Source organism: Salvelinus fontinalis, chromosome 1 (genome assembly GCF_029448725.1).
Source record: "Salvelinus fontinalis isolate EN_2023a chromosome 1, ASM2944872v1, whole genome shotgun sequence".
NCBI classification, from domain to species: Eukaryota; Metazoa; Chordata; class Actinopteri; order Salmoniformes; family Salmonidae; genus Salvelinus; species Salvelinus fontinalis.
Window position 1 is genome coordinate 6146889 of NC_074665.1, and position 26752 is coordinate 6173640.

A 26752-nucleotide genomic window follows, 5' to 3' on the forward strand; every position below is an offset into this window, starting at 1 on the left:
ACAGTAATACCTAGCAATATGCTTGTGTTTCTAGCTCCAACAGTAATACCTAACAATATGCTTGTGTTTCTAGTTCCAACAGTACAGTAATACCTAGCAATATGCTTGTGTTTCTAGCTCCAACAGTAATACCTAGCAATATGCTTGTGTTTCTAGCTCCAACAGTACAGTAATACCTAACAATATGCTTGTGTTTCTAGCTCCAACAGTAATACCTAGCAATATGCTTGTGTTTCTAGCTCCAACAGTACAGTAATACCTAACAATATGCTTGTGTTTCTAGCTGCAACAGTAATACCTAGCAATATGCTTGTGTTTCTAGCTCCAACAGTAATACCTAGCAATATGCTTTTGTTTCTTGCTCCAACAGTAATACCTAGCAATATGCTTGTGTTTCTAGCTCCAACAGTACAGTAATACCTAGCAATATGCTTGTGTTTCTAGCTCCACCAGTAATACCTAACAATATGCTTGTGTTTCTAGCTCCATTAAGTACAGTAATACCTAGCAATATGCTTGTGTTTCTAGCTCCATTAAGTACAGTAATACCTAGCAATATGCTTGTGTTTCTAGCTCCAACAGTACAGTAATACCTAGCAATATGCTTGTGTTTCTAGCTCCAACAGTACAGTAATACCTAACAATAAGCTTGTGTTTCTAGCTCCAACAGTAATACCTAGCAATATGCTTGTGTTTCTTGTCAGTACATTCATCTTCAGATAGCTAGGACGGACAACCACATATCACAGTCATAGTCATTGCATTCCTCTTCAGATAGCTAGGTGAGACAACCACATATCACATGTCACAGTCAGTACATTCATCTTCAGATAGCTAGGAGAGACAACCACATATCACAGTCATAGTCAGTACATTCATCTTCAGATAGCTAGGAGAGACAACCACATATCACAGTTAGTACATTCATCTTCAGATAGCTAGGTGAGACAACCACATATCACAGTCATAGTCAGTACATTCATCTTCAGATAGCTAGGAGAGACAACCACATATCACAGTTAGTACATTCATCTTCAGATAGCTAGGTGAGACAACCACATATCACAGTCATAGTCAGTACATTCATCTTCAGATAGCTAGTTGAGACAACCACATATCACAGTCAGTACATTCATCTTCAGATAGCTAGGTGAGACAATCACATATCACAGTCACAGTTAGTACATTCATCTTCAGATAGCTAGTTGAGACTATCACATATCACAGTCAGTACATTCATCTTCAGATAGCTAGTTGAGACTATCACATATCACAGTCACTGCATTCACTTTCAGATAGCTAGGAGAGACAACCACATATCACAGTCAGATTTTAGTCATTTTGTTTTTCTCCCCAATTTTGTGATATCGTCGCAAGAGCGCGATGGGACAAAGACATCCCGGCCGGCCAAACCCTCCCCCTAACCCGTACGACGCTGAGCCATGTGGGTCTCCCGGTCACGACCGGCTGCGACACAGCCTGGGATTGAAGCCAGGTCTGTAGTGACTCCTCTAGCACTGAGATGCAGTGTCTTAGACCACTGAACCAGGGTCTGTAGTGACTCCTCTAGCACTGAGATGCAGTGCCTTAGACCGCTGAACCAGGGTCTGTAGTGACTCCTCTAGCACTGAGATGCAGTGCCTTAGACCACTGAACCAGGGTCTGTAGTGACTCCCCTCTGAACCAGGGTCTGTAGTGACTCCTCTAGCACTGCGATGCAGTGTCTTAGACCACTGAACCAGGATCTGTAGTGACTCCTCTAGCACTGAGATGCAGTGCATCAAACCGCTGAACCAGGGTCTGTAGTGACTCCTCTAGCACTGAGATGCAGTGCCTTAGACCGCTGAACCAGGGTCTGTAGTGACTCCTCTAGCACTGAGATGCAGTGTCTTAGACCACTGAACCAGGGTCTGTAGTGACTCCTCTAGCACTGAGATGCAGTGCATCAAACCGCTGAACCAGGGTCTGTAGTGACTCCTCCAGCACTGAGATGTAGTGTCTTAGACCACTGAACCAGGGTCTGTAGTGACTCCTCTAGCACTGAGATGCAGTGCCTTAGACCGCTGAACCAGGGTCTGTAGTGACTCCTCTAGCACTGAGATGCAGTGCCTTAGACCGCTGAACCAGGGTCTGTAGTGACTTCTCTGACCGCTGAACCAGGGTCTGTAGTGACTCTTCAAGCACTGAGATGCAGTGCCTCAGACCGCTGAACCAGGGTCTGTAGTGACTCCTCTAGCACTGCGAAGCATTGCCTTAGACCACTGAACCAGGGTCTGTAGTGACTCCTCTAGCACTGCGATGCAGTGCCTTAGACCGCTGAACCAGGGTCTGTAGTGACTCCCCTAGCACTGCCTTGCTCTCTCTTCAGTTGACAACCAAGCCCCTGAGTACACGTCTTGATGATGGCCTTGAACCAGTAATGTAAATATGAATGTTTTCTAAGCAAGCCAAGACATTATCTAATCCCTTTCTAAAACACAAGCTCTCAAGTAGATGGGTGCGTCCCAAAGGGCACCCCTATGCCCTTTCTAGTGCACAAATTTTGACCAGAGCCATATGGGTAAGGTCGAAAGTAGTGCACTATGTAGGTTATAGGGTGCCATTTGTGACTTAGGGTTTCTCTGTCTCTCAGAAACACATGGCAGTTAGCTTCATCTTTTGGCTAGGAGCTGATTTAACTGTGAACTCACATCGTCAGACTTTCTTTCTCTGTCTCTCTCTCTCTCTCTCTCTCTCTCTCTCTCTCTCTCTCTCTCTCTCTCTCTCTGTCTCTCTCTCTCTGTCTCTCTCTCTCTCTCTCTCTCTGTCCCTCGTCTCTCTCTCTCTCTCTCTCTGTCCCTCTCTCTCTCTCTGTCTCTCTCTCTCTCTCTCTCTGTCTCTCTCTCTCTCTCTCTGTCCCTCGTCTCTCTCTCTGTCTCTCTCTCTCTCTCTCTCTGTCTCTCTCTCTCTCTCTCTCTCTGTCCCTCGTCTCTCTCTCTCTGTCCCTCGTCTCTCTCATCTCTCTCTCTCTCTGTCTCTCTCTCTCTCTCTCTCTCTGTCCCTCGTCTCTCTCTCTCTGTCCCTCTCTCTCTCTCATCTCTCTCATCTCTCTCTCTGTCCCTCGTCTCTCTCATCTCTCTCTCTCTCTGTCCCTGTCTCTTTGTTACTAGTCTATCACAGGGCTTTAACCCCAATCCAGCTCCTTTATGCAGAGAGGCATCCGGTCCCATTTTTAGAGTCTATGGTATGGCTCGGCCCGGGGATTGAACTCCCAACCTTCTGTTCTCAAGCAAACACTCTAACCACTGAGATGTTGTAGGCTGTCTATGTCGCCAGTGGACTGCGTTGTGATTGGTGTGTGTGGTCTGGTATCTCCAGTTAACTGTGTTGTGATTGGTCTGGTATCCCCAGTGGACTGCTTTTTGATTGGTGTGTGTGGTCTGGTATCTCCAGTTAACTGTGTTGTGATTGGTCTGGTATCCCCAGTTAACTGTGCTGTGATTGGTCTGGTATCTCCAGTTAACTGTGTTGTGATTGGTTTGGTATCCTCAGTTAACTGCGTTGTGATTGGTCTGGTATCCCCAGTTAACTGCGTTGTGATTGGTCTGGTATCCTCAGTTAACTGTGTTGTGATTGGTCTGGTATCTCCAGTTAACTGTGTTGTGATTGGTCTGGTATCTCCAGTTAACTGTGTTGTGATTGGTCTGGTATCTCCAGTTAACTGTGCTGTGATTGGTCTGGTATCCTCAGTTAACTGTGTTGTGATTGGTCTGATATCCCCAGTTAACTGTGTTGTGATTGGTCTGGTATCCCCAGTTAACCTCGTTGTGATTGGTCTGGTATCTCCAGTTAACTGTGGTGTGATTGGTCTGGTATCCCCAGTTAACTGCGTTGTGATTGGTCTGGTATCCCCAGTTAACTGCGTTGTGATTGGTCTGGTATCTCCAGTTAACTGCGTTGTGATTGGTCTGGTATCCCCAGTTAACTGTGTTGTGATTGGTCTGGTATCCCCAGTGGACTACGTTGTGATTGGTCTGGTATCTCCAGTTAACTGCGATGTGATTGGTTAGTTGTAGTCACAGTATTCCTATCCACCACAGACTGTGTCTGTTTAGTTGTAGTCACAGTATTTCTATCCACCACAGACTGTGTCTGTTTAGTTGTAGTCACAGTATTCCTATCCACCACAGACTGTGTCTGTTTAGCTGTAGTCACAGTATTCCTATCCACCACAGATTGTCTGTTTAGTTGTAGTCACAGTATTCCTATCCACCACAGACTGTATGTTTAGCTGTAGTCACAGTATTTCCTATTATTATTATCTTTTGTGATTTTAAAAAACAGTCTTTACCACATGATTGTGTTTTGATGTATTTCTGATTTCCTTTATCTTCTGGTAGATGCTTTATAAGTTTCCCTTTTTTCATCAAACATCCACAAATCAAAGCCTTTACGTTGGAAATGGTTTGAAAAATGTACGTATGCCTCATGAAATAGGTCAGGTCTCCAGGGCCTCTGCCCTCCTCCATGTAGTTTTGTCACTCGTGTTTCTGGTTGGTGTTGTCTCTCTCAGGGGCCTCCCCTCCTCATCCTACCAGTCTGGTGTTTCTGATTGGTGTTGTCTCTCTCAGGGGCCTCCCCTCCTCACCCTACCAGTCTGGTGTTTCTGATTGATGTTGTCTCTCTCAGGGGCCTCCCCTCCTCACCCTACCAGTCTGGTGTTTCTGATTGGTGTTGTCTCTCTCAGGGGCCTCCCCTCCTCACCCTACCAGTCTGGTGTTTCTGATTGGTGTTGTCTCTCTCAGGGGCCTCCCCTCCTCATCCTACCAGTCTGGTGTTTCTGATTGGTGTTGTCTCTCTTAGGGGCCTCCCCTCCTCATCCTACCAGTCTGGTGTTTCTGATTGGTGTTGTCTCTCTCAGGGGCCTCCCCTCCTCACCCTACCAGTCTGGTGTTTCTGATTGGTGTTGTCTCTCTCAGGGGCCTCCCCTCCTCACCCTACCAGTCTGGTGTTTCTGATTGATGTTGTCTCTCTCAGGGGCCTCCCCTCCTCACCCTACCAGTCTGGTGTTTCTGATTGGTGTTCTCTCTCTCAGGGGCCTCCCCTCCTCACCCTACCAGTCTGGTGTTTCTGGTTGGTCTTGTCTCTCTCAGGGGCCTCCCCTCCCCACGCTACCAGTCTGGTGTTTCTGATTGATGTTGTCTCTCTCAGGGGCCTCCCCTCCTCACCCTACCAGTCTGGTGTTTCTGATTGGTGTTGTCTCTCTCAGGGGCCTCCCCTCCTCACCCTACCAGTCTGGTGTTTCTGATTGGTGTTGTCTCTCTCAGGGGCCTCCCCTCCTCACCCTACCAGTCTGGTGTTTCTGATTGATGTTGTCTCTCTCAGGGGCCTCCCCTCCTCACCCTACCAGTCTGGTGTTTCTGATTGGTGTTGTCTCTCTCAGGGGCCTCCCCTCCTCACCCTACCAGTCTGGTGTTTCTGATTGGTGTTGTCTCTCTCAGAGGCCTCCTCCTTCTCTCCCTCTTTCCCTCCTCCTTCCCTCCCTCCTTCCCTCCTCCTTTCCTCCCTCGTTCCCTCCCTCCTTCCATCCCTCCTTCCCTCCCTCCTTCCCTCCCTCCTTCCCTCCTCCTTCTCTCCCTTACCTCCTCCTTCCCTCCGTCCTTCCCTCCTCCTTCCCTCCTCTTTCCCTCCTCCCTTCCTCCCTCGTTCCCTCCCTCCTTCCATCCCTCCCTCCTTCCCTGATTCCCTCCCTCCTTCTCTCCCTTACCTCCTCCTTCCCTCCGTCCTTCCCTCCTCCTTCCCTCCTCTTTCCCTCCTCCCTTCCTCCCTCGTTCCCTCCCTCCTTCCATCCCTCCCTCCTTCCCTCCTTCCCTCCTTCCCTCCCTCCTTCCCTCCTCCTTCGTTCCTCCCTCCTTCCCTCCTCCTTCGTTCCTCCTTCCCTCCCTCCTTCCCTCCTCCGTCCATCCCTCCTTCCCTCCTCCTTCCCTCCTCCGTCCGTCCCTCCTTCCCTCCCTCCTTCCCTCCTCCGTCCCTCCCTCTTTCCCTCCTCCGTCCCTCCCTCTTTCCCTCCTCCTTACCTCCTCCTTCCCTCCTCCTTCCCTCCTTACCGCTCTACTCTGCTGCTTGTCACGGCTCACCACATCAACTTCAGCAAGACAAAGGAGCTGATCGTGGACTACAGGAAACATCCACGTGGATGGGGCCGTAGTGAAACGGGTCGGGAGCTTCAAGTTCCTCGTTGTCTACAGCACAAAGGGAATGAACATTGTCCACACACGACCGCTCCTCTTCCCTCTCAGGAGGCTGAAAAGATTTGGCATGGGTCCTCAGATCCTCAAAAAGTTCTACAGCTGCACCATTGAGAGCATCTAGACTGGCTGCATCACCGCCTGGTATGGCGACTGCAAGGCACCCGACCACCAGAGGGTGGTGGGTACGAACTCCCTGCCATCCGGAACCTCTATACCAGGCGGTGTCAGAGGAAGGCCCAAAAACAATTGACAAAGAACGCCACACACCCAAGTCATAGATTGTTCTGTTCGTCTATACCTGTTGTTTTACGAAGCATGTGACAAATAACGTTTGATGTTATCTGAACAAAACGATCAGCTCTCTCCTCCACATCAACACAGGTCATCTCGGCAGGGTAGCATACAATACAGGAACCCTATGGGTTAAATAGGTATCACTGGTACATCTGGTAGGAGGGGCCTATGGGTTAAATAGATATCACTGGTACATCTGGTAGGAGGGGCCTATGGGTTAAATAGGTATCACTGGTACATCTGGTAGGAGGGTCCTATGGGTTAAATATATATCACTGGTACATCTGGTAGGAGGGGCCTATGGGTTAAATAGATATCACTGGTACATCTGGTAGGAGGGGCCTATGGGTTAAATAGGTAGCACTGGTACATCTGGTAGGAGGGGCCTATGGGTTAAATAGATATCACTGGTACATCTGGTAGGAGGGGCCTATGGGTTAAATAGATATCACTGGTACATCTGGTAGGAGGGGCCTATGGGTTAAATAGGTATCACTGGTACATCTGGTAGGAGGGTCCTATGGGTTAAATAGGTATCACTGGTACATCTGGTAGGAGGGGCCTATGGGTTAAATAGGTGTCACTGGTAAATCTGGTAGGAGGGTCCTATGGGTTAACCTTACAGGAGCCTCTACCCCGGGTCCGGGTGCACCCCCCCCCCCCCCCCCCCCCCACACACTGATTAGCATCGCTAGCATAGCGTCACAATTAAATAGTAGCATCTGAATTTCATTAAATCACAAGTCCAAGACACCTAATGAAAGATACAGATCCTGTGAATAAAGCCACCATTTCAGATTTTTAAAATGTTTTACAGGGAAGATACAATATGTAAATCTATTAGCTAAACACGTTAGCAAAAATCACAATTTTTCTTTGTCCACCATTTTCTCTCAACACCAGTAGCTATCACCAATTCGGCTAAACTAAGATATTGATAGCCACTAACCAAGAAAAAACCTCATCAGATGACAGTCTGATAACATATTTATGTTATAGGATAGGTTTTGTTAGAAAAATGTGCATATTTCAGGTATAAATCATAGTTTGCCATTGCAGCCAGCATCACAAATCTCACCAAAGCTCCTAGAATTACTACAGAGAGCAACGTGTATTACCAATTTACTCATCATAAAACATTTCTTAAAAATACACAGCACATAGCAATGGAAAGACACAGATCTTGTGAATTCAGACAACATTTCAGATTTTCTAAGTGTTTTACGGCGAAAACACAATAAATCGTTATATTAGCATACCACATATGCAAACATTACCCGAGCACTGATTCAAGCCAAAGAGAGCGATATCGTTATCATCGCCAAAATATATTAATTTTTTCACTAACCTTCTCAGAATTCTTCAGATGACACTCCTGTAACATCATATTACAACATACATATAGAGTTTGTTCGAAAATGTGCATATTTAGCCACCAAAATCATGGTTAGACAATGACAAAAGTAGCTCAGCTGGTCAGAAAATGTCGTGCACCATATTAGACAGTGATCTAGTCTTATACATAAATACTCATAAACTTGACTAAAAAATACAGGGTGGACAGCGATTAATAGACAATTTAATTCTTAATACAATCGCGGAATTACACTTTTTAAATTATCCTTACTTTTCAATACAGGTTGCGCCAAGCGAAGCTATAGCAAACAAAATGGCGGCATAAGCGTTTAACATTTTTCGACAGAAACACGATTTATCATCATAAATTGTTCTTACTATGAGCTGTTCTCCCATCAGAATCTTGGACAATGAATCCTTTCTTGGGTCTAATCTTCTTTTGGTCGAAAGATGTCCACTTGTCCGTCGAAATGCCCACTAACGTACGACCGGGACCCCGAAACGTGCCCGGAGCCTCAAAGCCTATTACAAAGCAATGCCTCAAAATCGCACTAAACGGATATAAATTGCTATAAAACGGTTTAAATTAACTACCTTATGATGTTTCTAACACCTATAATGAGTAAAAAGATGACCGACGCTATATTACTGGCTAAACCAAGGCTTGGAAAAAGGCCAGTCAGATATCCTTCTTGCGTTGAGCGAAGAGTCCAAAAGAATGCTACTTCCGGTATTTGGTGATTTATAGAGCCAATGATTGCGCAATCGACTCCATTCAAATTGTCACCACTTACTGACTCAGAGACATAATTCAAACGGCTATAGAAACTAGAGAGTGTTTTCTATCCAATAATAACAATAATATGCATATTGTACGAGCAAGAATTGAGTACTAGGCAGTTTAATCTGTAGAGAAAATTATGCTAATGCGAAACAGCACCCCCTATAGTTGCAAGAAGTTATTTAAATATATATCACTGGTTACATCTGGTAGGAGGGTCCTATGGGTTAAATAGGTATCACTGGTACATCTGGTAGGAGGGGCCTATGGGTTAAATAGGTATCACTGGTACATCTGGTAGGAGGGGCCTATGGGTTAAATAGGTATCACTGGTACATCTGGTAGGAGGGGCCTATGGGTTAAATAGGTATCACTGGTACATCTGGTAGGAAGTGTAGTTGTTGTCATTGGGTCTGTTATTTGTAGCGGCGGTGCAGTTGTGGGTATAGATGTTTCCGGTTTTGTTTTCATTATCTTTTCACAGCTAGTGGATATGAGCTAGACTAGAGGACATGTGAACATTCATTTATACATACCAGTATTTCTTACACAAGAAAAACGTGTCTGTCGAATACTTTTTTTTTTTTTTTACAGTTCCAGTGGCTGAAAATGTAATTAATTCTAGTAGCAATCATTGTAGTAGCTTTTCAGATCAAATACCCAGGAGCACTCCTAACAGAATAATCCATTCCCTCCAATACAAACACTCTAACATATTCCCCTTCTCTCTCTCTTTCTCTCATTCTTTCTCTCTTTCTTTCTCTCTTTCTTTCTTTCTCTGTCTCTGTCTCTGTCTCTGTCTCTCTCTGTCTCTCTCTGTCTCTCTCTGTCTCTCTCTGTCTCTCTCTGTCTCTCTCTGTCTCTCTCTCGCTCTCTCGCTCTCTCGCTCTCTCGCTCTCTCGCTCTCGCTCTCTCTCTATCTGTTTCTCTCTCTCTGTCTCTCTCTGTCTCTCTCTGTCTCTCTCTGTCTCTCTCTCTCTCTGTCTCTCTCTCTGTCTCTCTCTCTGTCTCTCTCAATTCAATTCAATTCAAGGGGCTTTATTGGCATGGGAAACATGTGTTAACATTGCCAAAGCAAGTGAGGTAGATAATATACAAAGTGAAATAAACAATAAAAATAAATAGTAAACATTACACATACAGAAGTTTCAAAACAATAAAGACTTTACAAATGTCATATTATATATATACAGTGTTGTAACAATGTACAAATGGTTAAAGTACACAAGGGAAAATAAATAAGCGTAAATATGGGTTGTATTTACAATCGTGTTTGTTCTTCACTGGTTGCCCTTTTCTTGTGACAACAGGTCACAAATCTTGCTGCTGTGATGGCACACTGTGGAATTTCACCCAGTAGATTTGGGAGTTTATCAAAATTGGATTTGTTTTCGAATTCTTTGTGGATCTGTTTAGGGCCAAATAAAACTATCGTTTGATCATTTTTTATGTTAATTCTTTCCAATGTGTCAAGTAATTATCTTTTTGTTTTCTCATGATTTGGTTGGGTTTAATTGTGTTGCTGTCCTGGGGCTCTGTGGGGTGTGTTTGTGTTTGTGAACAGAGCCCCAGGACCAGCTTGCTTAGGGGACTCTTCTCCAGGTTCATCTCTCTGTAGGTGATGGCTTTGTTATGTAAGGTTTGGGAATCACTTCCTTTTAGGTGGTTGTAGGATTTAACGGCTCTTTTCTGGATTTTGATAATTAGTGGGTATCGGCCTAATTCTGCTCTGTATGCATTATTTGGTGTTTTACGTTGTACACGGAGAATATTTTTGCAGAGTTCCTTATGCAGTCTCAATTTAGTGTTTGGCCCATTTTGTGAAATCTTGGTTGGTGAGCGGACCCCAGACCTCACAACCATAAAGGGCAATGGGTTCTTTAACTAATTCAAGTATTTTTAGCCACATCCTAATTGGTATGTTGAAATTTATGTTCCTTTTGATGGCATAGAATGCCCTTCTTGCCTTGTCTCTCAGATCGTTCACAGCTTTGTGGAAGTTACCTGTGGCGCTGATGTTTAGGCCGAGGTATGTATAGTTTGTGTTTCTAGATGGAATTTATATTTGTTGTCCTGGCAACTGGACCTTTTTTGGAACACCATTATTTTTGTCTTAATGAGATTTACTGTCAGGGCCCAGGTCTGACAGAATCTGTGCAGAAGATCTAGGTGCTGCTGTAGGTCCTCAGAAAAAGACATCTCAGACTGGCCAATGAAAAGAAAAGATTAAGATGGGCAAAGAAACACAGACACTGGACAGAGGAACTGTGCCTAGAAGGCCAGCATCCTGGAGTCGCCTCTTCACTGTTGACGTTGAGACTGGTGTTTTGCGGGTACTATTAAATTAAGCTGCCAGTTGAGGACTTGTGAGGCGTCTGTTTCTCAAACTAGACACTCTAATGTACTTGTCCTCTTGCTCAGTTGTGCACCGGGGCCTCCCACTCCTCTTTCTATTCTGGTTAGAGCCAGTTTGCGCTGTTCTGTGAAGGGAGTAGTACACAGCGATGTACCAGATCTTCAGTTTCTTGGTAATTTCTCACATGGATTAGCCTTCATTTCTCAGAACAAGAATAGACTGATGAGTTTCAGAAGAAAGTTATTTTTTTCTAGCCATTTTGAGCCTGTAATCGAAACAACAAATGCTGATGCTCCAGATATTCAACTAGTCTAAAGAAGGCCAGTTTTATTGCTTCTTTAATCAGAACAACAGTTTTCAGCTGTGCTAACATAATATCAAAAAGGGTTTTCTAATGATCAATTAGCCTTTTAAACTGCTAAACTTGGATTAGCTAACACAACGTGCCATTGGAACACAGGAGTGATGGGTGCTGATAATGGGCTGCCAATATTCCATGAAAAAATCTGCCGTTTCCAGCTACAATAGTCATTTACAACATTAACAATGTCTACACTGTATTTCTGATCAATTTGACTTTAATGAAAAACAAATGAGCTTTTCTTTCAAAAGCAATGACATTTCTAAGTGACCCCAAACATTTGAGCGATAGTGTATGTTGAAGAGGGTTGAGCTTAAGCTGCATCCCTGTCTCACCCCACTGTCCTGTGGAAAGAAATGGGTTTGTTTTTTGCCAATTTTAACCTCACACTTGTTGTTTGTGTACATGGATTTTATAATGTCGTGTAGATTTCCCCCAACACCACTTTCCATCAATTTGTATAGCAGACCCTCATGCCAAATTGAGTCAAAAGCTTTTGTTGGGATTGCTGCCTTGTAGAGGTGGACCTGGTCGTAAAGGCTGTTCAAGTCCATGGTGGAGTGGTGGGCAAGGTAGACATTATTTTTTGAGGTTACAGTCTCGCGAAAGGCTTACATTCACCCGCTGTATGGTGGCAGGGTGGAAGTATTTTCGTGGTAGCAGGGTGGAGATAACCACTTGTGCGTTGGGGAAAGTAGAAGAAGCTTTTTCAAAAACTCCCTTGAGTGTGAATTATGCCAATTATGATGTGGCGGTGGGACCCTAGTCTGTCCTCTGACAACAGCTCCAGGACATGTCTAGTGTTTGTCCTCTCACAACATCTCCAGGACATGCCTAGTGTTTGTCCTCTGACAACAGCTCCAGGACATGCCTAGTGTTTGTCCTCTGACAACAGCTCCAGGACATGCCTAGTGTTTGTCCTCTGACAACAGCTCCAGGACATGTCTAGTGTTTGTCCTCTGACAACATCTCCAGGACATGCCTAGTGTTTGTCCTCTGACAACAGCTCCAGGACATGTCTAGTGTTTGTCCTCTGACAACAGCTCCAGGGCATGCTGGGTGTTTGTCCTCTGACAACAGCTCCAGGACATACCTAGTGTTTGTCCTCTGACAACAGCTCCAGGACATGTCTAGTGTTTGTCCTCTGACAACAGCTCCAGGACATGCCTAGTGTTTGTCCTCTGACAACAGCTCCAGGACATGCCTAGTGTTTGTCCTCTGACAACAGCTCCAGGACATACCTAGTGTTTGTCCTCTGACAACAGCTCCAGGACATGTCTAGTGTTTGTCCTCTGACAACAGCTCCAGGACATGCCTAGTGTTTGTCCTCTGACAACAGCTCCAGGACATGCCTAGTGTTTGTCCTCTGACAACAGCTCCAGGACATGCCTAGTGTTTGTCCTCTGACAACAGCTCCAGGACATGTCTAGTGTTTGTCCTCTGACAACAGCTCCAGGACATGTCTAGTGTTTGTCCTCTGACAACAGCTCCAGGGCATGCCTAGTGTTTGTCCTCTGACAACAGCTCCAGGACATGCCTAGTGTTTGTCCTCTGACAACAGCTCCAGGACATGCCTAGTGTTTGTCCTCTGACAACAGCTCCAGGACATGTCTAGTGTTTGTCCTCTGACAACAGCTCCAGGACATGTCTAGTGTTTGTCCTCTGACAACATCTCCAGGACATGCCTAGTGTTTGTCCTCTGACAACAGCTCCAGGACATGTCTAGTGTTTGTCCTCTGACAACAGCTCCAGGACATGTCTAGTGTTTGTCCTCTGACAACAGCTCCAGGACATGTCTAGTGTTTGTCCTCTGACAACAGCTCCAGGACATGCCTAGTGTTTGTCCTCTGACAACAGCTCCAGGGCATGCCTAGTGTTTGGGCACCAGAGCTTAGCCACTTTGTTTTTGGGAAAATGTTTTTCCTCTTGAATGCATTTGCCATTTGAATCAATGAGGAGCACAATCTCTGGCTTTTGGGGAGCTGACAGGGGGGGGGGGGGGTTGTTAGGAGGGGTGGGGTCTGTTGGGTTGGTGGGTCCTGTGTTGTCTGTCCCATCGTTGTAGTCCGGGTCCGGGGTGGGCTGTTCAGCTGGCTGGGGGGAGTGTCCTGCTCTCTGTCACACCTCCTCTTTCTCACCTCAGTCCGTAGAGCAGCCAGCTCCCTCAGACAGCCGTCCATCTCCTCCTTCCACCCTCTGGGTCTTGTTGAGGGGTGGGGGGGGGGGGTTGTGGGTCTTTCCTGTCTGGATTTTGTGAACTAGGTCTCTGAGATCCACCATGTGTCTCTCCAGCTCTGTGAATTTATCCCTCTCAGTGATGGAGGAGCAGTGCAGTTGTGGGACCTGGGTGTGTTCAGTTCTGGGGGGGTGACTATCCTCGTCTGCAGGACAGTTGTGGGACCTGGGTGTGTTCAGTTCTGGGGGGGTGACTATCCTCGTCTGCAGGACAGTTGTGGGACCTGGGTGTGTTCAGTGCTGGGAGGGGGGGGGGGGGGGGGGTGACTATCCTCGTCTGCAGGACAGCTGTGGGACCAGGGTGTGTTCAGTTCTGGGGGGGTGACTATCCTCGAATGCAGGACAACTGTGGGACCAGGGTGTGTTCAGTTCTGGGGGGGTGACTATCCTCGTCGGCAGGACAGTTGTGGGACCAGGGTGTGTTCAGTGCAGGGGGGGTGACTATCCTCGTCTGCAGGACAGTTGTGGGACCTGGGTGTGTTCAGTGCTGGGGGGGTGACTATCCTCGTCTGCAGGACAGTTGTGGGACCAGGGTGTGTTCAGTGCTGGGGGGGTGACTATCCTCGTCTGCAGGACAGTTGTGGGACCAGGGTGTGTTCAGTGCTGGGGGTGGGGGTGACTATCCTCGTCTGCAGGACAGTTGTGGGACCAGGGTGTGTTCAGTGCTGGGGGTGGGGGTGACTATCCTCGTCTGCAGGACAGTTGTGGGACCAGGGTGTGTTCAGTGCTGGGGGGGTGACTATCCTCGTCTGCAGGACAGTTGTGGGACCAGGGTGTGTTCAGTGCTGGGGGGGTGACTATCCTCGTCTGCAGGACAGTTGTGGGACCAGGGTGTGTTCAGTGCTGGGGGTGGGGGTGACTATCCTCGTCTGCAGGACAGTTGTTGGACCAGGGTGTGTTCAGTGCTGGGGGGGGGGGGTGACTATCCTCGTCTGCAGGACAGTTGTGCGACCAGGGTGTGTTCAGTGCTGGGGGGGGGGGTGACTATCCTCGTCTGCAGGACAGCTGTGGGACCAGGGTGTGTTCAGTGCTGGGGGGGGGGGGGGGTGACTATCCACGTCTGCAGGACAGCTGTGGGACCAGGGTGTGTTCAGTGCTGGGGGGGGGGGGGTGACTATCCTCGTCTGCAGGACAGCTGTGGGACCAGGGTGTGTTCAGTGCTGGGAGGGTGACTATCCTCGTCTGCAGGACAGTTGTCGGACCAGGGTGTGTTCAGTGCTGGGAGGGTGACTATCGTCTTCTGCAGGACAGCTGTGAAACTCTGCTGCCATTGTTAGACTCGAGAGTTTTCACACCTCTCACTTCACACAAAGATTATTGTCTTGTACTTTTAGCCTTCAGAAGTAGGTTCATACAACGTTACTCACTCAGTGTTGTTTTGGATGGTATTTCCAGGTTCCTCTGTGTTTCTAATGCAGGTGTTGGTTTGTTAGAAGTTTTTCTTCTCCTTGATAGTCTTTGGTAGTGAGAATCCATTCAGGGCATTTTGTCCAAAATCAAGGTTTTAGGTGTTGAGGTTAGTATGAGGTTAGTATCCTGTATAAGTCCAAGTTTATCTACATTTATTCAACTCTAATTCTATATTTGTGCAGGAGATCTGAGGAGCCCATGCTCTCTCTGTGTGTCTCCCCCCCCCCCCCCCCCCCCTCCCCGCCCTCCTTGGTTTGGCTTTGGCCCAGAGTGAGAGAAGAGAGTAGCGGTTGGCTGGAGAAACAGAAAGAAGAAGGACCTGGGTTATAGCTGTGACTGAAAGAGAGAGAGTCTTTATTAAAACTCCCGCTGTGGGGGATGAGACCAACGGGGAGGGGTGAGGGAGTAGTGGGAGAGGGGACCAATGGTGAGGGACGAGGGAGTAGTGGGAGAGGGGACCAATGGTGAGGGACGAGGGAGTAGTGGGAGAAGGGACCAATGGTGAGGGACGAGGGAGTAGTGGGAGAGAGGACCAACGGGGAGGGACGAGGGAGTAGTGGGAGAGAGGACCAACGGGGAGGGACGATGGAGTAGTGGGGGAGGGGACCAACGGGGAGGGACGAGGGAGTAGTGGGGGAGGGGACCAACGGGGAGGGACGAGGGAGTAGTAGGAGAGGGGACCAACGGGGACGAGGGAGTAGTGGGAGAGGGGAACAACGGGGAGGGACGAGGGAGTAGTAGGAGAGGGGACCAACGGGGACGAGGGAGTAGTGGGAGAGGGGAACAACGGGGAGGGACGAGGGAGTAGTAGGAGAGGGGACCAACGGGGACGAGGGAGTAGTGGGAGAGGGGAACAACGGGGAGGGACGAGGGAGTAGTAGGAGAGGGGACCAACGGGGAGGGACGAGGGAGTAGTGGGAGAGGGGACCAACGGGGAGGGACGAGGGAGTAGTGGGAGAGAGGACCAACGGGGAGGGACGAGGGAGTAGTGGGAGAGGGGACCAACAGGGAGGGACGAGGGAGTAGTAGGAGAGGGGACCAACGGGGAGGGACGAGGGAGTAGTAGGAGAGGGGACCAACAGGGAGGGACGAGGGAGTAGTAGGAGAGGGGACTAACAGGGAGGGACGAGGGAGTAGTAGGAGAGGGGACCAACGGGGACGAGGGAGTAGTGGGAGAGGGGACCAACGGGGAGGGACGAGGGAGTAGTGGGAGAGGGGACTAACAGGGAGGGACGAGGGAGTAGTAGGAGAGGGGACTAACAGGGAGGGACGAGGGAGTAGTAGGAGAGGGGCCTAACAGGGAAGGACGAGGGAGTAGTGGGAGAGGGGAATAACGGGGAGGGACGAGGGAGGGACGAGGGAGTAGTGGGAGAGGGGACTAACGGGGAGGGACGAGGGAGTAGTGGGAGAGGGGACTAACGGGGAGGGACGAGGGAGTAGTAGGAGAGGGGACTAACAGGGAGGGACGAGGGAGTAGTGGGAGAGGGGACCAACAGGGAGGGACGAGGGAGTAGTGGGAGAGGATTCCGTCTTGGAAACAGGAGGCACCAACCATCTGAGCCATTTGTCAAATAATGTGACTGAATTTAACTATCATTCTATTCACTTTATAGTGCACTACCTTTGACCAGGGCCCATAGGGAATAGGGTGCACTACTTTAGACCAGGGCCCATAGGAAATAGGGTGCACTACTTTAGACCAGGGCCCATAGGAACTAGGGTGCCATTTGGTACGGAAGCTGTGAGACTAGCTAAACAAGCTCCATGCTCCGTCTACAAAGCCACTGCTTGTTGATACTCCTCTGTAAGCTATACTTACCCAGAGACAGCCTATGACGGATATCTCAAAACACTGGTGCTACTGAAATAATACCCCTGGCCCATTGCCGTTTTTGTAAGCCCCACCTTCTGGTAAGCAGATAGGAGGTGCAGATTGGGGTAGGGCCCGTGGGGGATTTTATTTGGCTCCCACAAGTTTTCTGAGTGAAATGAATTTTTGTTTTTTATTGTAGGACAGACAAGACTGTAAAAACACCAGATAATCGTCTCCAAGAGATCTTACATTTGTGTTCCTAAAGTATTCCCACGCACAGAGAGATACAGTGTCTTCAGAAAGCATGCACACTTCTTTACTTTACCAACGTCTTGTTGTATAACAGCATTTTCATTTTAAAATGGATTCAATTTACCTTTTGTGTCACTGGCCTACTACACCCCTGACTGGCAGCCCTGACTGGCACCCCTGACTGGCACCTCTGACTGGCAGCCCTGACTGGCACCCCTGACTGGCACCCCTGACTGGCACCCCTGAGTAGCAGCCCTGACTGGCAGCCCTGACTAGCACCCTTGACTGGCAACTCTGACTGGCACCTCTGACTGGCAGCCCTGACTAGCACCCCTGACTGGCACCTCTGACTGGCACCTCTGACTGGCAGCCCTGACTGGCACCTCTGACTGGCAGCCCTGACTAGCAGCCCTGACTGGTAGCCCTGACTAGCACCCCTGACTGGCAGCCCTGACTGGCAGCCCTGACTGGTAGCCCTGACTGGTACCTCTGACTGGCACCCCTGACTAGCAGCCCTGACTGGTAGCCCTGACTAGCACCCCTGACTGGAACCCCTGACTAGCACCCCTGACTGGTAGCCCAGACTAGCACCCCTGACTGGCACCCCTGACTGGTACCCCTGACTGGCAGCCCTGACTGGCACCCCTGACTGGCACCCCTGACTAGCACCCCTGACTGGTAGCCCTGACTAGCACCCCTGACTGGCAGCCCTGACTGGTAGCCCTGACTAGCACCCCTGACTGGCAGCCCTGACTAGCACCCTTGACTGGCACCTCTGACTGGCACCTCTGACTGGCAGCCCTGACTAGCACCCCTGACTGGCACCTCTGACTGGCAGCCCTGACTGGCACCTCTGACTGGCAGCCCTGACTGGCACCTCTGACTGGCAGCCCTGACTGGCACACCTGACTGGCACCTCTGACTGGCACCCATGACTGGCACCTCTGACTGGCACCTCTGACTGGCAGCCCTGACTGGTAGCCCTGACTGGCAGCCCTGACTGGTACCTCTGACTGGCACCTCTGACTGGCACCTCTGACTGGCACCTCTGACTGGCAGCCCTGACTAGCACCCCTGACTGGCACCTCTGACTGGCACCTCTGACTGGCAGCCCTGACTGGCACCCCTGACTGGCACCCCTGACTGGCACCTCTGACTGGCATCCCTGACTAGCAGCTCTGACTAGCAGCCCTGACTAGCAGCCCTGACTGGCACCTCTGACTGGCAGCCCTGACTGGCACCTCTGACTGGCACCTCTGACTGGCAGCCCTGACTGGCAGCCCTGACTGGCAGCCCTGACTGGCACCCCTGACTAGCAGCCCTGACTGGTAGCCCTGACTAGCACCCCTGACTGGCACCCCTGACTGGCAGCCCTGACTGGCACCCCTGACTGGCACCCCTGACTAGCAGCCCTGACTGGTAGCCCTGACTAGCACCCCTGACTAGCACCCCTGACTAGCACCCCTGACTGGCACCCCTGACTGGCACCCCTGACTAGCACCCCTGACTGGCAGCCCTGACTAGCAGCCCTGACTAGCAGCCCTGACTGGTACCCCTGACTGGCACCCCTGACTAGCACCCCTGACTGGCACCCCTGACTGGCACCCCTGACTAGCACCCCTGACTGGTAGCCCTGACTAGCACCCCTGACTGGCACCCCTGACTGGTACCCCTGACTGGCACTCCTGACTGGCAGCCCTGACTTGCACCCCTGACTGGCACCCCTGACTAGCACCCCTGACTGGTAGCCCTGACTGGCAGCCCTGACTGGTAGCCCTGACTAGCACCCCTGACTGGCAGCCCTGACTAGCACCCTTGACCTGCACCTCTGACTGGCACCTCTGACTTGCAGCCCTGACTAGCACCCCTGACTGGCACCTCTGACTGGCAGCCCTGACTGGCACCTCTGACTGGCAGCCCTGACTGGCACCTCTGACTGGCAGCCCTGACTGGCACCCCTGACTGGCACCTCTGACTGGCAGCCCTGACTGGCACCTCTGACTGGCAGCCCTGACTGGCACCCATGACTGGCACCTCTGACTGGCAGCCCTGACTGGTAGCCCTGACTGGCAGCCCTGACTGGTACCTCTGACTGGCACCTCTGACTGGCACCTCTGACTGGCAGCCCTGACTAGCACCCTTGACCTGCACCTCTGACTGGCAGCCCTGACTGGTAGCCCTGACTGGCAGCCCTGACTGGTACCTCTGACTGGTACCTCTGACTGGCACCTCTGACTGGCACCTCTGACTGGCAGCCCTGACTGGCACCCATGACTGGCACCTCTGACTGGCAGCCCTGACTGGCACCTCTGACTGGCAGCCCTGACTGGCACCTCTGACTGGCAGCCCTGACTGGCACCCCTGACTGGCACCTCTGACTGGCACCCATGACTGGCACCTCTGACTGGCAGCCCTGACTGGTAGCCCTGACTGGCAGCCCTGACTGGTACCTCTGACTGGCACCTCTGACTGGCACCTCTGACTGGCAGCCCTGACTAGCACCCCTGACTGGCACCTCTGACTGGCATCCCTGACTAGCAGCCCTGACTGGCACCTCTGACTGGCACCTCTGACTGGCACCTCTGACTGGCACCTCTGACTGGCACCTCTGACTGGCAGCCCTGACTGGCATCCCTGACTAGCAGCTCTGACTAGCAGCCCTGACTAGCAGCCCTGACTGGCACCTCTGACTGGCAGCCCTGACTGGCACCTCTGACTGGCATCTCTGACTGGCACCCCTGACTAGCAGCCCTGACTAGCAGCCCTGACTGGCAGCCCTGACTGGCAGCCCTGACTGGCACCTCTGACTGGCACCTCTGACTGGCATCCCTGACTAGCAGCCCTGACTGGCATCCCTGACTAGCATCCCTGACTAGCAGCCCTGACTGGCAGCCCTGACTGGCACCCCTGACTGGCACCTCTGACTAGCAGCCCTGACTGGCACCCCTGACTGGCAGCCCTGACTGGCAACCCTGACTGGTAGCCCTGACTGGCAGCCCTGACTGGCAGCCCTGACTGGTAGCCCTGACTGGCACCTCTGACTAGCAGCCCTGACTGGCACCCCTGACTGGCACCCCTGACTGGTAGCCCTGACTGGTAGCCCTGACTGGCACCTCTGACTGGTAGCCCTGACTGGTAGCCCTGACTGGCAGCCCTGACTGGTAGCCCTGACTGGCACCTCTGACTGGCACCTCTGACTGGCAATGCACAAACAATACTTTAAAAAATATAAACAATATAGTTATAGAGATAAACTCAAAATACCAAAATGTGAGAAATACTGTGCTTTATTAATGTTTCAATGGAACCAACCAAAATCATACAATTATTTAATACAAAATACATTTCACCAAAATCAAGGTTTCATAATTATTGCTAATCCTCATTTAGTACTTCGTGCCACCACCTCTGTGAAGGATAACTGTCACGCTCGTCAGAAGAAGACCAATGTGCAGCGTGGTACGTGTTCATGCTTCTTTATTAAATACGAACACCAAACAACAACGAACGTCACGTTCCGTAGGCTACGCAGAGCAAACAAAAACCAACACCCCACAACCTAAAGTGGCAAAACAGGCTGCCTAAGTATGATGTCCAATCAGAGACAACGATAGACAGCTGTCCCTGATTGAGAACCATACCCGGCCAAAACATAGAAAACCAAAACCTAGAAATAAAGAAAATAGAATGCCCACCCCAAATCACACCCTGACCAAACCAAAAAGAGACATAAAAAAGGCTCTCTAATGTCAGGGCGTGACAATAACAGTACGGAGTCTCTTCCTGTAATGTTTGACAAGGTTAAGGAACACATTTGGAGGGATTTTGGACCATTCCTCTATGCCACAGGTGTCAAACTCATTCCACGGGGGGCCGAGTGTCTGCGGGTTTTCGCTCCTCCCTTGTACTTGATTGATGAATTAACATCACTAATTAGTTAGGAACTCCCCACACCTGGTTGTCTAGGGCTTTATTGAAAGGAAAAAACAAAAACCTGCAGACACTAGGCCCTCCGTGGAATGAGTTTGATGTCCGTGTGCGTGTGCGTGTGCGTGTGCGTGTGTGTGTGTGTGTGTGTCAGTCCCCCTGGTGTGTTTGTTGTGCCACGGGGTCCTTATGTTTGGACAGAGAGGAATGGAAACAGACAGGCTTAGGTTTCAGTCCGTGACACCATACCACCCTGCATGTCTGACCCTTCTCAGCCCTTGACAAGGGCAAAGGTCACGGACCGGTGTGGGCGTGGCCTGTGTCCCCACACCATCATTCGTGCCACCGGGGTGGGTGGAGCCTAGCTGTCCACACGCCGGCAGTCATTTCTGACATCCAAATCGACCGAAACCCTTGATACAGACGATCTCTGTTGATAGAACCTCTATATACAGATGGTCTCTGTTGATAGAACCTCTATATACAGATGGTCTGTTGATAGAACCTCTATATACAGATGGTCTCTGTTGATAGAACCTCTATATACAGATGGTCTGTTGATAGAACCTCTATATACAGATGGTCTCTGTTGATAGAACCTCTATATACAGATGGTCTCTGTTGATAGAACCTCTATATACAGATGGTCTCTGTTGATTGAACCTCTATATACAGATGGTCTGTTGATAGAACCTCTATATACAGATGGTCTCTGTTGATAGAACCTCTATATACAGATGGTCTCTGTTGATAGAACCTCTATATACAGACGGTCTCTGTTGATAGAACCTCTATATACAGATGGTCTCTGTTGATTGAACCTCTATATACAGATGGTCTCTGTTGATAGAACCTCTATATACAGATGGTCTCTGTTGATAGAACCTCTATATACAGATGGTCTCTGTTGATAGAACCTCTATATACAGATGGTCTCTGTTGATAGAACCTCTATATACAGACGGTCTCTGTTGATAGAACCTCTATATACAGATGGTCTCTGTTGATAGAACCTCTATATACAGATGGTCTGTTGATAGAACCTCTATATACAGACGGTCTCTGTTGATAGAACCTCTATATACAGACGGTCTCTGTTGATAGAACCTCTATATACAGATGGTCTCTGTTGATAGAACCTCTATATACAGATGGTCTCTGTTGATAAAACCTCTATATACAGACGGTCTCTGTTGATAGAACCTCTATATACAGACGGTCTCTGTTGATAGAACCTCTATATACAGATGGTCTCTGTTGATAGAACCTCTATATACAGACGGTCTCTGTTGATAGAACCTCTATATACAGATGGTCTCTGTTGATAGAACCTCTATATACAGACGGTCTCTGTTGATAGAACCTCTATATACAGACGTTCTCTGTTGATAGAACCTCTATATACAGATGGTCTCTGTTGATGGAACCTCTATATACAGATGGTCTCTGTTGATAGAACCTCTATATACAGATGGTCTCTGTTGATAGAACCTCTATATACAGACGGTCTCTGTTGATAGAACCTCTATATACAGATGGTCTCTGTTGATAGAACCTCTATATACAGACGGTCTCTGTTGATAGAACCTCTATATACAGACGGTCTCTGTTGATAGAACCTCTATATACAGATGGTCTCTGTTGATAGAACCTCTATATACAGATGGTCTCTGTTGATAGAACCTCTATATACAGACGGTCTCTGTTGATAGAACCTCTATATACAGATGGTCTCTGTTGATAGAACCTCTATATACAGACGATCTCTGTTGATAGAACCTCTATATACAGATGGTCTCTGTTGATAGAACCTCTATATACAGACGGTCTCTGTTGATAGAACCTCTATATACAGACGGTCTCTGTTGATAGAACCTCTATATACAGATGGTCTCTGTTGATGGAACCTCTATATACAGATGGTCTCTCTTGATAGAACCTCTATATACAGATGGTCTGTTGATAGAACCTCTATATACAGATGGTCTCTGTTGATAGAACCTCTATATACAGATGGTCTCTGTTGATATAACCTCTATATACAGATGGTCTCTGTTGATAGAACCTCTATATACAGATGGTCTCTGTTGATGGAACCTCTATATACAGATGGTCTCTCTTGATAGAACCTCTATATACAGATGGTCTGTTGATAGAACCTCTATATACAGATGGTCTCTGTTGATAGAACCTCTATATACAGATGGTCTCTGTTGATAGAACCTCTATATACAGATGGTCTCTGTTGATAGAACCTCTATATACAGACGATCTCTGTTGATAGAACCTCTATATACAGATGGTCTCTGTTGATAGAACCTCTATATACAGACGGTCTCTGTTGATAGAACCTCTATATACAGACGGACTCTGTTGATAGAACCTCTATATACAGATGGTCTCTGTTGATAGAACCTCTATATACAGATGGTCTCTGTTGACAAAGGGTTCACGAGGTGGAGTGTCTGATTATTTTCCCAGGGCTACTTCCTGCTTCCTGGTTGGTGGTTTATTTGGTGGTTGTTTTCTATGGCAGTATGAGAAGGTGGTGTTGATTGGTTCCTCGTGTGCTTGTGAGCGCGCGCGTGTGTGTGTGTGTGCGTGCGTGCGTGCGTGCGTGCGTGTGTGTGTGTGTGTGTGTGTGTGTGTGTGTGTGTGTGCGCATGCGTGGACTGGAGCCCCCGTCCTTCCCAGCAGTCCTCTGCACCAATCAGACTAGAGGATATTAAGTGACCTAACGATTGAGGAGGTCACACACACACACACACACACACACACACACACACACACACACACACACACACACACACACACACACACACACACACACACACACACACACACACACACACACACACAGCTGTGTTACAAAGCCAGGATCAATGGGAGAGGTTCCATCCAGTCCTGTGCTGTCTAGGGAGTCGTGAATAGACCCGCCTCTGTCAGAAGGTCGCTGTGATATTGTACATTGTGCGCTGACCCAGGAGCTTGTTCCAAAATGGAACATGATTGAAGGGCACTAAGTTGCCAAAACATTTCAGTCTACGGGAACGATGGGAGATGGATCTCTGTGAGTTTCGCCCCTGGTTTTGTTCAGCAGGGCTGACTGGTGGTTGGTTGTAGAATTTGGCTGTATTAGCTTCTCTCTTCCCCCCCATCTCTCTCTCTCTCTCTCTGTCTCTCTCTCTCTCTTCCCCCCCTGTCTCTCTCAATTCAATTCAATTCAATACAATTCAATTCAATTCAATTTGCTTTATTGGCATGACGTAACAATGTACATATTGCCAAAGCTTATTTACAATTTACAATACAATTACAATACTCTCTCTCTCTCTCTCTCTCTGTCTCTCTCTCTCCCTTCCCCTCTTTCTCTCTCTCTGTCTCTCTGTCTCCCCCCCCACCCCCCCCCCGCCTCTCTCGCTCGCTCTCTCTCAGTATATATTGTGATGTAACAATGTGCAAATAGTTAAAGTACAAAAAGGAGAATAAATAAACATAAATATATAGTTGAAGTCGGAAGTTTACATACACCTTAGACAAATACATTTCAACTCAGTTTTCCACAATTCCTGACATTTAATCAGAGTAAAAATGTCCTGTTTTAGGTCAGTTAGGATCACCACTTTATTTTAAGAATGTGAAATGTCAGAATAATAGTAGAGAGAATTATTTATTTCAGCTTTTATTTCTTTCATCACATTCCCATTTGGGCCAGAAGTTTACACTCAATTAGTATTTGGTAGCATTGCCTTTAAACGTTTCAGGTAGGCTTCCACATTGATTTGCACTTTTCGCACCAAAGTACGTTCATCTCTAGGAGACAGAACGCGTCTCCTTCCTGAGCGGTATGACAGCTGCGTGGTCCCATGGTGTTTATATTTGCGTACTATTGTTTGTACAGATGAACGTGGTACCTTCAGGTGTTTGGAAAATGCTTCCAAGGATGAACGGGACGTGTGGAGATCTACAAAAATGTGTTGAGGTCTTGGCTGATTTCTTTTGATTTTCCCATGATGTCAAGCAAAGAGACACTGAGTTTGAAGGTAGGCCTTGAAATGCATCCACAGATACACCTCCAATTAACTCAAATTATGTCAATTAGCCTATCAGAAGCTTCTAAAGCCATTACATCAATTTCTGGAATTTTCCAAGCTGTTTAAAGGCACAGTCAACTTAGTGTATGTAAACTTCTGACCCACTGGAATTGTGATACAGTGAATTATAAGTTAAATAATCTGTCTGTAAACAATTGTTGGAAAAATGACTCGTGTCATGCACAAAGTAGATGTCCTAACCGACTTGCCAAAACTATAGTTTGTTAACAAGACATTTGTGGAGTGGTTGAAAAACGAGTTTTAATGACTCCGACCTAAGTGTATGTAAACTTCAGACTTCAACTGTAGGTTATATCTACAATGCTGTTTGTTCTTCACTGGTTGCCCTTTTCTTGAGGCAACAGGTCACAAATCTTGCTGCTGTGATGGCACACTGTGGTAATTCACCCAGTAGATATGGGAGTTTATCAAAATTGGATTTGTTTTCGAATTATTTGTGGGTCTGTGTAATCTGAGGGAAATATGTGTCTCTAATATGGTTATACATTGGGCAGGAGGTTAGGAAGTGCAGCTCAGTTTCCACCTCATTTTGTGGGCAGTGTGCACATAGCCTGTCTTCTCTTGACAGCCATGTCTGCCTACGGCAGCCTCTCTGAATAGCAAGGCTATGCTCATTGAGTTTGTAAGCTTTCTTTAAGTGAGGTATTGAGGTCAGGTATTCTGCCGCTGTGTACTCTCTGTTTAGGGCCAAATAGCATTCTAGTTTGCTCAGGTATATTGTAAATTCTTTCCAATGTGTCAAGTAATTATCTTTTAGTTTTCTCATGATTTTTTGGGGTCTAACTGTGTTGCTGTTCTGGGGCTCTTCTCCAGGTTCATCTCTCTGTAGGTGATGGCTTTCTTATGGAATGTGTGGGCATCGTTTTCCTTTAGATTGTTCTGGAATTTTCTGGATTTTGGCAATTTATGGTTACAGTCCTAATTCTGCTGTGCATTTTTCAGGGGTTTTGTGTTGTACTCTCAAGATAACTTTTGTTGCAGATTTCTGCATGCAGAGTCTCAATTGTCAATTCTTGGTTGGAGAGCGGACCACACAACCGTAAAGGGCAATGGGTTCCATAACTGACCGGAGTATTTTGTTGTTGCCAGATCCTAATTTCTATGTTGAGTTTTCTGTTCCTTTTGATGTCCTAGAAGGCCCTTCGTTCACAGCTTTGTGGAAGTTACTGTTGATGTGGGGGCTGCAGAATGTTCTAGTAGGGTGAGGCCGGGTGCTGCAGAATGTTCTAGTAGGGTGAGGCCGGGTGCTGCAGAATGTTCTAGTAGGGTGAGGCCGGGTGCTGCAGAATGTTCTAGTAGGGTGAGGCCGGGTGCTGCAGAATGTTCTAGTAGGGTGAGGCCGGGTGCTGCAGAATGTTCTAGTAGGGTGAGGCCGGGTGCTGCAGAATGTTCTAGTAGGGTGAGGCCGGGTGCTGCAGAATGTTCTAGTACATTTACATTTACATTACATTTAAGTCATTTAGCAGACGCTCTTATCCAGAGCGACTTACAAATTGGTGCATTCACCTAATGACATCCAGTGGAGCAGCCACTTTACAATAGTGCATCTAAATCTTTTAAGGGGGGGGGGGGGGGGGCAGAAGGATTGCTTTATCCTATCCTAGGTATTCCTTGAAGAGGTG

At 48.3% G+C, this 26752-nt stretch overlaps 1 protein-coding gene across 2 annotated transcripts in view; it reads left to right on the top strand.

Moving 5' to 3' along the window:
- Positions 1-26752, top strand: part of LOC129867891 (zinc finger MIZ domain-containing protein 1-like) — a 470202-nt gene that overhangs the window by 178404 nt on the left and 265046 nt on the right. The gene's annotated exons all lie outside the window — the stretch shown is intronic.